This window comes from Camellia sinensis, chromosome 7 (assembly GCF_055761805.1).
Source record: "Camellia sinensis isolate YWXY chromosome 7, ASM5576180v1, whole genome shotgun sequence".
NCBI classification, from domain to species: domain Eukaryota; kingdom Viridiplantae; phylum Streptophyta; class Magnoliopsida; order Ericales; family Theaceae; genus Camellia; species Camellia sinensis.
In genome coordinates, this window is record NC_138967.1 from 190,982,299 (window position 1) to 190,996,666 (window position 14,368).

General features: G+C 35.7%; 1 long non-coding RNA gene across 2 annotated transcripts; it reads right to left on the bottom strand.

The window, feature by feature from the left end:
- Positions 1 to 2,935: 2,935 nt before the first annotated feature.
- On the bottom strand, positions 2,936 to 14,090 carry LOC114302457 (uncharacterized). Of its 2 annotated transcripts, XR_003643393.2 has the most exons (4): positions 13,893 to 14,090; positions 5,492 to 5,756; positions 4,842 to 5,403; positions 2,936 to 3,183 (listed from the first exon to the last, which is right to left on the bottom strand). It is a non-coding gene; the product is annotated as an uncharacterized LOC114302457 (long non-coding RNA). The 2 variants fall into 2 exon arrangements; XR_014336625.1 differs by having other exon boundaries at positions 4,842 to 5,756.
- Positions 14,091 to 14,368: the final 278 nt, after the last annotated feature.

A 14,368-nucleotide genomic window follows, 5' to 3' on the forward strand; every position in this document is an offset into this window, starting at 1 on the left:
CGGAGTGGAGGAAGCCACTTGGGAACGTGAGTTGGAAGTCCGTGAAAAATATCCGGACTTGTTCGTTGATGTGTAATCTTATAGTTAAATTTTAAACTATTGTTGAACTTAAGAGCTTTTATATATGTCTTAAGTTGTGAAACATTGAAAATGTTTTGGTTATTGGAAGTATGTTTTGGAACTTCCCTCATATGGAAGTTGAATGTAACATTATATGTGTTAAGTATATTGTTGACATTGGAAAGTTAGTGCATAATGTTGGTGCATGTTAAAAGTACATATGTTATTTACATATTGTGAAATGTCTCTTGTTAAAGGGATGGGATGACCGGTAATGGGTCGAATTGTTGAATGTTAAAATGTAACATTGTCTAAAATGGAGGAAAACCTGTTTTTGAAAACTTGTGCTTAATTTCGGGGGCGAAATTCTTTAAGGGGGGGAGGTTATAGCGATCCCGGGTTTACCCTTGTTGTACAGTGATCCGGACATGTGTCCGTGGATGTTGGTAGTTGGTTATTATCGTGTTTACATTCCTTTTTCTTCATATTTGAGTTATAGGATGTGTTAGGCAGGTTTATTACAGGTTGGTTGTGTTCGGGAGCCTAGTGTTGCTGCCCAGAATTTTGGACCTTCGCTCGAGCGAGGAGTTGGTCGCTCGAGCGAGAGTGGGGTTCGCGTCTGATGGGTCGAGCCAGAGTGGCTCGCTCGAGCGAGCGGTTGCACCTGGTTCTGGACCTGAGAGTTGCCTTTCTTGGCTCGAGCGAGCTTCCTTCGCTCGAGCGGTCTTGGTTTTTCTTCGCTCGATCGAGAACTTCTTGGCTCGAGCGAGAGTTTCTGTGTCTGGTCGCTCGAGCGACGAAGGCTTCGCTCGAGCGAGCGTGTTTTATATCAGCGGACAGTAGCGGTTTTGAGCTTCAGTTTTTCACTTCTTTTTTTGATCAAACCCTAAATCCGAGCCTCTCTCTCTCTACACTTGCACTCTCTCTAAGATTTGATCTCCCTAGAGTGTGAATCTAGCCTAGGGCCTTTGTTAAAAAGATAGAGGGTGTTGAGAGCTTCGATTTAATCTGAAAAAGTTTGGATTTGGAGCACGTTGATCTTCGAGTCTTCATCTCCTTTTTGGCTAAAACTTCAAGGTAGGGATATCCTACTCCTCTCTATGGGTTTTGTCTTTAAATTTTGGTATTTTGAGATGTTGGGCTTGGTTTGGTAATTTTGTGAACGTTTGGGGCTTTTGTGTAATTTTACAAAAGTTGGGGTTTTATTCATAATAAACCTAGATGCATGTTTGGCATAGAGAAATAGAATTAATGTTGAATCATTGATGAAAATGGGACCTAAGGGTTGAAATGGTAATTATGAAAAATAGCCTAATTACATTGTTTAATTAATTGGGATAATTAATTGGGAGAAATGAGGAAATGAAATGTTGATTGAATATCCATTTGTGCATTTATTTTCTGTTTAGAAATAACTGCTTTGGGCTATCGGTGGAGGATAGTCGTGATTGTTGTAGACAATGCATGATGATTAGGCAAACGAAAACTAATCAATGGAATGTGTCATGGAATTTGACTGTTGATAGAATACATTAACTGTATGTATTGGATGATTGTATATAGAACCAATGTGTTTGTATACGTTATGTGTAGAGGAGGAGATAAGGGATGTACTCCGCGATTTAGGGGAAGATAGGGGATGTACCTCTAAACCAGTTAGTGTTGGGAGAAGATAGGGGATGAACTCCGTAGATACAGCTCATATGCTTGTCTAGAGAAGTGTGGATATAGCTTATATGCTTATCTGTGAATGTGGGATATTGTTGTTATACATATCTGTTGAGAATGTGGATATAGCTTATATGTTTATCTGTGAATGTGGGATATTGTTGTTATACATATCTGTTGAGAATGTGGATATAGCTTATATGCTTATCTGAATGTGGGATATAATTTTTATTCATATCTGTGGAAATGATGATAGAGCTAACATGCTTATCTGTTGAAAAAGGGAAAAATGAAAAGTAACTTGGACTCTTAAGTCGTATGACATAAAATGTGATTTATGTGAATGTATCAGTGTTAGCCATCTATCAATTGCTAATGTTTTAGTCATTGTCCATGGTTGGTTTAGTGTATTTCTACTGGGCTGTGGCTCACCCTAAATGGGAATATCATTTTCAGGTACAGGTAGCATGCCACCTCCAAGGACATAGCTTGGGAGGCTAGAGGCGGACATGTTTTGTCGTTTTACTTTTGATGTATTACATGTAACTTCAAGCCAAGGGCTTAATGTGTAAACGAGTTAGTACTCTTTTGTTGTAACCAAGTGTTAACTTGGAGAGCTGTAAGCCCGTAGGGCATTTTGTTTTGATGTTAACATGTAATACTTATGTAATGAGACTCTAATGAATAAAAGAATGTGGCTAGTTCATATGTCAATGCATGTCTTATTTGATGGGTTTAATGTTATTATTTTGAGGGCGTTACATAGTGGATGACTCGTGCCTAAAAATACTTGCCTAAAAATACCACCTAGTGAAATTGTCCATACACAAATAGTGATAAAGGGTAAAAAATTCCTTTAGCCTCCTAACAAATTGACAAATTAAAATGACAAAATAGAAAATTACTCATGCCTACAATACTCCTAAATTGAACATTGCTAGCAAAACTAATTAACGGTGCCTTCTTAATTAATAGCACAGCTAACTATGCAATAAATAACTTCTTGCAATACATCCAAGCTCTCTAATAAAACTATATGAATAAAGTTGAGAACTGTCTGAAACTGCCAAGTGAACCTTAAAAGATAAATAACTCAAGCACTGAAATAGCACATTATCTCATACTCTTAACACTTGTAGCACATTCAAGCTCGCTATGTTAAAAAAATGGACACAAAGTAAAACAAAAAAATAAACCTAATAAAAGTAACATAATAACAAAATTTATTAGATTGATGTAACTGAGAGTTAATTAACATTGAAAACAGATAACCAATTCAAAACCATCTCCTATATGTGACCAGTAGACAATTTAGCTCAAGTGACATTGTCATATAAAGCTGTCTCGCTTTAGAACTATGTTCACCAACACTCCCTCCATGGACTTGACGCATCCTTCATCTTAGTTATGTCCATTGTCATGTGAGAAAACAAACAATAAACTCTACTACTCTAACTGCAAAAGGGCCAACAAATTAGATTAAAATAAATTTTCTAATAATTAAGAAATTACCAAACAATAAATTATATAATCTAGTGTGTTTCTTAACAAAAACAAATGGAATTAAAGTGTAATACCCACGACTTACACATGTCAAAATAGACAACAAAAGATAACATTCATTTGAATATTTTATCAAGCTTGGAATTGCATTCCTACTTTCTTTTAATGCTGACGTTGTGTTTGGATCATGAATAGGGATTTGGAAAGGGAAAGAAAAATAGAGAAATAATTTAGTTTATATTCCATTCACATTTTACTAATTCTTTTACTCTTTCTCTTCATAATCCTATCAAAATCCACGATCCAAACACACCTACGAATATTATACAACACATCCGTAACATAGACATTTTCATAAATATGTCTTTTAAAAAAAAATAATCATAACTATGTCAATCTCAAGCAATGTTCCTAGGGGAAAAAAAATAAAATAATAAAAAAAAATAAAAAGAAAGAAAAAAGTCATATTAGCACCTCCACAATTCAATCCCATGGGAAATTGAAGTGCCAAAAAATTATTATTGAATAGTATTTATTAAGATATAAAGCTCATAGGCATGGCTACTAATATAAGTTTTTTTAAAAAATTACAAAAAAAAAAAAAAAAAAAGAAGCAAAAAATCATATGCATAATGCTTCCTTTTGGAATTATACCACCGGGATTTTTACTAACCCAAGAAAGACAAATTTAGTGATGCACTTTTTGTTAAATGTTAAAGTGGCAGATAACATCAAATTTTAATGCTAAGAATATAATTGAAACTACCTAGTAGAATATTCAGGTAATTTCTAGATAATTAATGTAAGCAAATTCTTGAACCCAAACAAATATTAGCTAAACACGCGTACATGTTCCCCAAAGAGATACAGATAGAAAAAAAAAAGTGAGAGAAACAAATATCAATCAATTGAAGAAAAACCTTCCTAACATAATTCAAATTAATCTCATTCCCAACCAAAAATCCACATGATCAAAGTAATTAGAAAGTTTTGTAGTAATATCTAAAAGTTCTCTTTGTTTTGGGAAGAAAGTTGGGAATGAATTTAACCAATAACAAAAATGTACATGATCAAGGTTTTCCTGCTATATACAAATCACAAAGAAAAACAAACAAATCACAGAGAAAAATAGAGTGAAATAGTGGGTTGTGCTCCAACCTGTAACAAAACTTCAAGAGGGCTCAAACCTTACACCTCTTTGGACATAGAGCATCCTTGAAACCCTCAAGACAATATCAGACATCCAATTGAAATCATTAATAAAAGACAATAATTCGTGTCTTAAGAGAAAGCCAGAGGCCCAATCGAAACTTCCTGCTATATGTATCAGAGACCTAATCAATCCCTAGCTGTAAGTGGCCTAATTGATACCTAATCAATCCCTAATTGATACCTAATCAATCCCTAATTGATACCCAAAGTATGATAATTGTAAGAAAAGATTAAACCATTGCTTCAAAATTTATTCAACTTTTTAACTCAATAGCAAGCATGATTGATGATTAATTCGTAGACTTGTAGAGTCAAGGAAGACAACCAACCAAAAAAAAAAGTTAGACAATCAGAATGAACAACCATTGCTTAAATAAGAATACAAATCAGATACTTACCTTAATGTTTGGATGCGATAGGTTTTGAAAAAGTTTTACTTCTTCCTCATGCTTTCGAATGTGAGCCTATTAAGCAAATTAAAAACAAAAAACAAAAATGGAAATGCAATTAAGTCAAACAAATAAAATAGTTTTGCCAATCAACCAATCCAAATATATACATAGTTATTTAGTACACCACAAAGGCAAACCTTCAAATACAAATTGTAAGAATCCATAACATAAATGTAATAAAGCAATTAAACCTGTGTTTTCTCTTCTTGAAGCACTATTGACTGTAATTGTAACCTTCATTCAGACATATACCAATGACAACAAAACAAATGCTATGTATAACAAATTACTTAACTTGCTTGATGGCTATGTATAACAAAATAAATGGTATGTATAATAAATTACTAAACAAATGCTGTGTAAAACAAACTAATAATAATAGCAAAATTACTAACTTGCTTGATGGCTGGAAGTTCTTTATAATCCAGCCAAATACATTGCAGGGTGTGGCTGCTTTAATAAGAATTTAATTCTCGATTTGCAAATGTTGGAGCCAATCGGTGTTATTCTAATTAACGACATGAATAAAAATTAGAATTTAGGAATAATTATTGAAAAATGTTTGCACAAATGTAGAGATAGAATAAGAAAGAGACCATAGATTGTGATGAAGGATACCCATTGAATTGTGGTCTCGAAATTGCTTTAAGTGCTTTAGTCGTCCATCAGCACTTTGTATCAAGTCTCAATTGTTGTTTCGCAATCACCACAAACCCATGGTGAAGACTGTGACGGTTGAGACTTTAGAATGGGCTATAATGACTACATCGAAGAGAAAGCTGAAGTGGTCTCAAACCCATGGTGAGGAGGTGAAAACAATGAGGAAGATGAGAGGAATGAGCTGAAACAACAACATTAAACCTACAATGGAAGCCAAGCACCCTATTACCAACAAATATTGCAAAAAATAAAAAACAAAACTAATGTTTAGCATCAAACGAAACGAAACAAAACTAAAGTATAGTTGTAATAACCCCAACCCAAGGTTAACGTTAATCCATGATTTAATATGCTTAATAAGTTATTAAGATCAGATTTTGAATTAATTCCATATGTGTTGCATTATTTGTATTTTTATTTGTTCATCGTTGTAGACCCGACTTCCTTTGCGCGCCCTGCTTTCGGAGAGGGCGCGAATTGGTCTTACTATAGTTCAGACTCCTGTCACGGTTTTAAATCTAATCTCACAAACTGCAATGTGAGACTGATAAACACCACAGAGTCCAAATCCGGCAAATCATTTTGAAAAATCAATTTTGAATAAAAAGCGCCAAACATGGATTGCTTTGCCAGATTACAGAGTCGCCACCTAAATATTTTATTTTTAGGAAATTTAGGAAACCCTGACTCGTGCCAAAAGCCACGTGTTCGTCATCACCAAAGTTGCCTCGACTCGGAAACTTGGGTACGAGAGAGGAAGGTTCTGAAATGAGCACCCCCGCTCGTCCGATCAAAGATCGGCCTCTACTACCATGATATGTTATTTTATAAACCTCATGTGTTCTTATTTTGATTATTAGCTAACTTTACTATGTGGCGCACACATACAAGTATAGGCTAAATCGCAAGAATTGGAACAAATCGACTCATGTTTGTTTTCGAAAATGGTTTGAAAGTGCTACTCGCAAGTAGGCTAAAGTGCGGATTTGCCACCCTCAAGTGGGCTTAAAAAACATGATTTTGCCACTTCTCAAAGTGGGCTTAAAACTCGCATTTATTGAATTGTCCCAATTCAGGCAACAAAGCTTTCACCCACAGGCATTCAAGCAGTTAAGCACTTAAGCAAATAGCCTCATGGCAAGCATGCTAAGCATGGCAACACTCACACTCATGCAAGTATGCTAAAGCGTAACACTTACAGTGTACTCCAAGCCAAAACAAAAGCTAGTTAGAAATATGCATGATCCTAACTATACAGAATGCCTAATGCAACACATGCAATAATGCAAATAAAAGGCTCGGCTATCTAAGATGGCATATGAATGTGACAATTGAGACACGTATTCAAAGAGGTATATTGAAATACAATGCAGTTTGAATGATGTGCCGAGCCCGGTGCATGTAATACAAATGAATGATGCAAACATGCAAAGCATAATGTATGCTAATTGAAAAAAAAAATGCCCTAAAACTAACCATCGAAAGCGGTTAAGTAAAAGGGAGAAAGAAGTGGGGTTAGAAGACATGCACACACACGCGCACCCTTATTACAACAATATGCCCTCTCGTAGGAGGGTCTGAATGAATCAGCTAAGCTAAGCTAATTATTACAAACTAACTAATTAACTATTCTTAACTAATTAATTACAACACATTGAAATTGGATAACTAGCTACGCTAAGCTAATTAAGATATTACAAAACAATTAAATTAGCTAAGCACATTAACTAATTAATTATAAAACCGGTAAATTAACTAGCTAAGTAAAGCAGTAAAATGGCCTCGAGAGGGAGGGAGACATGCATGCTCGGTTTGTTTCGCCCGAAAATGCATTGTCTTGCCATAAGTTACCTCTGTTTGCACTCGTGGTGATCTCAGAACATCATATGAACTTCCAGATTGCATCTGCCCCAACACAGGAACACTTTGGACAATTTTCCCTGCAGGTGGCCGGCTAGCCATCTCAACTGGTCGGTACGCTACCTCAACTGGCTGGCCGGCTAGTGCAAGTGGTCGGTCAGTTGCTGCAAGTGGCCGACCAGCCACCTCTCTTTCCAGAATTTTGCTTTTGCTGCAACAGAGAGCAACAGAGCCAAGACAATGTATTTGGCAAGAAATGTGTGTACTACCACCGTCCTCATCATGTCTCCAGCTCAAAGGAGTGTGGTACTTGGCTCTCAAGCCACCAATCAAGCATCTCAATGCATGACGGCCGAAGAACCAAGCTTGTACAAGCTTAATGAATGCGTGCATAAGACTCAAAGTGCCTCCACCCCATCATGCATGATCAAGGGTGTTGGCGACCAAGAAATGCGACATGTTTTATCACTTTGAGTATGAAACGTCTCACATTTCTTGTGTTTGGATTAACATCTGATCCAAACACGTGCAATGCCTCATATATGCTTATCTTATACAAGTTTTACTTGGTTCAATTCTTGTTTACACATTTGAGCTTACCAATTAGTCCATTAACCGGTTAAGTTCAACGTGAAAGGTCCTCTAATTGGAAAGATGGCCTAAGCCACAAGTGCCTTGAACATAAAAGAGGTTCAATGTTGTTGATTAGTATAAACCCTCAAGGAAGGATTAAAACCACTAGGCATGCGAAGCTCAATTCCATATTCAAGCCATCAAGGGGCTTAAGACCACTTTCAAAATGAATGAAAGATTAAAATAATGGAGTGCAATGACACACATTTCAGCACTGAAATAACATACAAAATGACTTAAATTATGCAAACAATCCATGTAATGCATGTTTAAAAGCTTAACTCCTTAAGCTAATGAAAGAGGTTGTACCACAACCTTGCAACACAAGCCTCAAAGGGCCAAACCAACTCAAAACAGAGTTAAAACATGCCAAAACAAAGGCTAAATCATGCTGAGATTGAAGCTTAAAAGGCAAGAAAATCATGCACACAAATTGGCTCTCAAGCAAGGCATAGGGCACAGTTCTTAAAAGCATTTAAAGAGTGATATATGTGAGAGTGCGATAGCGGAATATGCTCTGAAATCACATGCTAAATGATGTCATATCATGCAAATAACTCAAATAAAGCATGTCAAAAGGCCTAAAGCACGAAACTAGTGAAGCTAACTACACCATAGCTATACAAAGCAAGTCTCAAGGGACCAAGACCACTCAAAACAGAGCTTAAACATGTCAAAGAAAGGCCAAAAACATACTGGAATGGAGCCAACGCATGCTAGAATAATAGGCTACAACATCAAGTAAGCTAGGCTAGCAAGCATGATTACACTACAAGTGTAAGAAGCAAGCAAGATGTGCTCCAACCAGCCCAAAGCAGAGTTATAACATGTTAAGATAAGGCCAAAAACATGCTCAACTACTAGGCCAATAATACATGCAAACAAGATATGAGGAGGGGGGACCACCCCTCCCCCCATTTTGGCCCTCAAAACCAACTTTTTACCACTGAAAAACCTCTGAGTTTTAGTGGTAGAAAAGCCAAAAAAGAATTGTTTTAAAAGCTTTAAAGGATGGCACAAAGCTTAGCAAATAAAGCTACAGGGAGAGTGGATCACCCCTAACTCCAAAAGGGCCTCAAACAACCATTTTTAACACTTAAAAATAGAAGTTTTTGTAATTGACAACTGGGCCAAAACAACATGCAAAGGTGGTCCAAACTAGTATACAAAAACAAGCTTAAGAGGGGTAAATGCTTACCCTTGAAGCATAGCAGCTAAACAAGCAACTTCTGAGCCAAAATCAGCTTTTTGAGCTCCAAACAAGCCTTCAAGAACCTCAGCTCCAAGGTGGTGGTGTTTGGCTAAAGGTCTCTTTGCAAATATATGAAGAAAACTCATTTCTAAGCACAATATAGCACAATATATATATATATATATATATAGATAGATAGAGAGAGAGAGAGAGAGAGAGAGAGAGAGAGAAAGAGAGAGAGAGAACAATTTCAGTTCTGAAATTTTGTAACCCTGAAATAGGGTGAGGAAGCTCTCCTTGTATAGAACAAGCAAGCAAAAAGCTTGCTTCATCCCTCCATACACATGTATGGAGGATGAGCCTTAGTGAGCAACAGCTGGCTCAAAAGATCTAAAAATATCTAAAAAATGAGAAAATTGGTCGTCGGCCACTTAAGGTGGCCGGCCGACCGGCCAGCTCTCCTAGCCGACCGACCACTTCAAGTGGCCTACAAGGGAGAAAAGTGGCCGACAAGGCCTTCCCCTCCCCTAGGCAAGAGGGATCAAGGTTTGGCCCAAAAACAAGGCCAAAACACAAAGTTTTAAGAGGCTCAAAGACAAGGCACTCAACCGAGACCTTCGGGCGGTCAAAACAAGCACAAACATGCGCGATCATCGAGTGCACAAACGATGATGTCTGAGTCTTAAGGTCGGTTAAAAATGGGGTGTTTACAATCATAGACATATCTATTTGAATTTCTATTTTGTTCTGTAAATCGAAGGCGTTATCGGCATCCGATCGCAAAATTGACTTAAATTATGTGTTAGTTAGAATTTTTAGAATTTTATAGTATGTTCAATTGAAATTCGATTTGGTACTAAATAATTAGAATAAATGATTTCACTTAATTGTTCTTAATTTAACTTAATTAATTTTCCTAAGTCCACATAAAGCCACCACCACCATTTTGTATATATTTTACACTTCCTTTCCTCACCCTTTGAGCTAAAAAACGTAGAGAGTGAGAGAGAGGGTGAGAATTGTGATCAAACAAAAGAAATACTGGAGAGTGAAAGGAATTAGCTTTTGGTTTAAAGGTTTGGTATGGGACTTTAGTGAATCCACTGTTTGGAGCTAGATTGGAGAACTAAGGTAAGAATTCAACCCTTTGGTTATGTATTTAAGAGGACTAATGTAAGAATTCAAAAGAATATAAAGATTCAAGTTATGATTTAAGCTAAAGAAGATGAACATAGAAAGAATTCAACCATGCATGCATAATTCACTAAGATTTGTAAGTTGTTACTCAAGAACTTCCACATGCATGCCCATATTTTGGTATTGGTCAAGGACTTCATCATGATTATGACCTAAGTGTTCCATTTGATCATGTTTTGGGAGCTATGAACTCAAATGAGTACATGCATGTTATGTTCACCTCATGTTCTCACATTTCAAATTGAATTTTTGAACAATTGACATACTTTTGGACTTTGATTTCATGAAATGATCTTTGATTCTCAATATTTTTAAAGTTTAGACAAGTTTTCTTGAGTTTTGGCCCAAAAGAATATGATTTGTGGTTTTGAATTTGGGCTTTGAAGTTTAAAAGTAGTTCTGGAAATTCCAAAATTCACACTGTCCGCTCGAGCGAGAAAAGTGTTGCTCGAGCGTGAAAATTGAGCTCTCAAAAGTTTTTCGAAATTTTGCAGGTCGCTCGAGCGACCAAAGTGACGCTCGAGCGAGAACCCTTTTTACTCAGTCTTCCGCTCGAGTAACGGTTGAGCGGGAATTTCACACAACCAGTACTTTTGCCAAGTTTGCAGACCGCTCGAGCGAAGGAAGTTACGCTCAAGCGACCACTCACATTTTTCATGTCCGCTCGAGCGAAGAAACCTACGCTCGAGCAGGGACCCTGTTTTCATAAATTTAACCAAGTGTTTTTCAATGCATTTTGGCATCCTCATTGCATCTTAGGCATTCCTAGGCCAAGATTAGGACACCCTAATGAGGATAAGAAGAAGAAACACAAAGAACAAGTGAAATAAGTCATGTACAAATTAAGTATGCGTTACAGTGTATGTATCTGTTATGATTGGTGTAGGTCACGTGCCGTAAGCGGATAATCCATTGGTTTGCTGCCAAGCTATCTGCAAAATTATCTATGAGTAATAGCTTAGTAAAGCTATGTTTGATATGAAATACTTTTTGTACTTTATGATATGATGAGAACCGTTGTCGAATGATATGAAGGCTAATATGTGATTACATGAATGATGATCCATTTCCTAGAAGTGTTATGTGGTATCCTTAGCAGAGGCCCTCACCTAGGAGACATAATACTGTGGTTTATGGTCATAAGGCCTTCGCCCGAGGAAAACAATACCGCAGCTCATGTATGAGATATGTTACCTGGTACCGGAGGTTCCAATGTGGAACTAAATAAGCTTGACCAAAAAGTTATGTTTTAATTCTAATGGATACACCATTTAAGATAAGAATGTGACTATGATTCTATTTCTGTATATAAGCATGATCATGTTTCTGTTCAGTAAGAGATTTGAAGTTAAATTGTGATGGGCATTATTTATCTAAACCCTTTACTCTGTTATTATTCACTGGGCTCTGCTCACTATTTATATTATGTATATAGGTGAGCAGGCACGTAATCAGGGCCAAAGTTGAAGGCCTAAAATTCCGTTTTGTCTACTACCTTTTGTGCCTCCCGAGAAGATTCCAGATCGAGTCAAGTCTTGTGGCCATGTCTTTTTGAAAGTTCAAAACTTCGTTCTCTCTTTTGTTTTATGAACAATTTGTTTTTAATTATCTGTACATAGGTTAACGTATAATTACTGTATCTATGTGACGTCATATGTATGCTTATAAAGTTTAAAATTATTTTGTCTCATGTATGTCTACACAGCTCAATGGACGTTATATTTTGTATATTTGCTTCCGTAGCCCTTTGGTTATATGTTATTTTGTTCAGAGGCCTTTGGTAATCCAAAGATTGCTGGCCGGTTATGACACTAAACCTATAGGGGTGGGTTTAGGTTGTGACAATAGTTCAAACTGATCACAATTTTAGCAACGAAACTAACTAATAAATCAACAAAACCAATTAAAGTTTACAGCAACTTTCCCCAGTGTTTTAATAAAACTAACTAATTAAAATATCTTTTTGGGATCTCATTGAACAAACATTGAATACGCAAACACTGAATACCCACAACCTTAGTCTGCTCCATTGTCGCCATCAAAATCGCTGCATCGTATGGCAGAAAACATAATGGTGCTTAAATAGATAGATTAATGGGTTGTTCAAAAAATAAATAAATTAATTAATGATGACTTTAGAAACTGATTTAAAACAAATCTAGCAATCGAAACTGATTTAATACAAATCTAATACAAATCAACAGGAGGAAATTAACTAATTAATTAACAAAACTAATTAATTAAAGTTTCCAGTAGCTTTTTCCATGGTTTCAACATCTCCAACATAACTAACTAATTAAAATAACTATTTGGGATATCCTTGAAAAGAGCTAGCAAGACCAAGACACTGAAACAGAGCCAGCAAGGCCAAAACGAATACCCACAACCTTAGTCTACTCCATTGCTGCCATCAACGCCATTACAAAGGTTGATTAATGGTGCTTAAAGATAGAGTAGGAAAAATATAAAGAGATACATTAAAGATAATGGTGCTTAAAGAAAAAGTAGAAAAAATATAATGAGATAGATTAATGATGCTTGAACAAAGGTTGATTAATGGTGTGTGAAACCCTTGTTATTGAGTACAAAACCAAATAAAAAAATATTAAATTTGACAAAATACAATCATAATAGATTTTTAAGCAAAATCTAGGAATGACAGTAACCAAAATTTAACTTTTTTTACTTTTGCGCCACTTTCTCAGCAACAAATAGACAATTAATTCACCATATTGATGAAATTTTGCAAGTTCAAACCCAAATCCAAAGACTATACAAACTATAAAAAAAAAATTAAAAAACTAAAAAAATAAAAAATAAAAAATAAAAAAATTCAATTAGTTTAGATTGCTGCAGTTCAACACAACTCAATTGTTGCCCTAAAAACATCTAGAACAATGTCAATGCTTCTTTTATTCAACCATAGAAGTTAGCTTCAACCAAAACTAATCTGCTTACAAAAAGATTGAATAGAGAGCCAAAGTATTAAAAAGGCAATGTAAAGTGCCAAACACATTTCTTACTTATAATAGTAAACACTCATACCCAACTCATTTTTTTTAAAAAGGCGATATAATTTCATCCTATTTTTGTAGAAACAAAATCTAATAAAAAGAAATAATTCTGTGCTGGTAATTCTGTCCAAGAATTTTGCTATTCAGAATTCTGTGCTAGTAACAAATAAGAAAAAAGAAAAACAAATCCAAATAAAAGAGAGGAAAAAAGTGAGAGGGAGAGAGAGAGAGAGGGGCAAAGATTAATTATCATATCAAAATCCAAAATCCAAAACCCAAATAAAACCCTAGATTCACACACCCTCTTAAAAAAAAAAAAAAAAAAACCAGCAGAGAGCTTTCTAGATTAGAGAGAATGGAGGCAAATATTGAACAATAACAAACCCAATGGAATAATAACAAAAGGGGGAGTAAAAAAAATGTGAGGATTTAGCCTTTTACCTTGGAGCTATGTAGAGAGAGAAAAGGAAAACATTGAGCCAGATGGTACAAATCACCCCCTCTCAGCGGGGTTGTATTCTGTCAGAGAAAATCACTACCAGAGATTACTTAAACTTCTAGAGAGAGAAAGTTTGGTGAAAAAAAGATGTGTGGTGGGAAGAGAAAGAGGAAGAGGTGTGAGAGAGAATAGTTTCCAATTTTGAAATCAAAATCAGAGAGAAAAAGGAAGACGTTTTTCAGTATGGGAACCAAAGCTAAATCTGGACCATTTATTAAACATAGTAAAAGTGATTTAAACCATTGAAATGTCCAAATAGGACAAATGAGAGTAAGGGGTTGTTTGAGATGTCTTAAATAAGTGTACTTTTTGATTTTTTGGACTAAAAAGTTGAGGAAAAAAATATGATTGTTTGGGTTAATTTTTTGACCTTTTATGGAAAATGTATATTAAAAAATTATATAAATTAGTGTGTAGG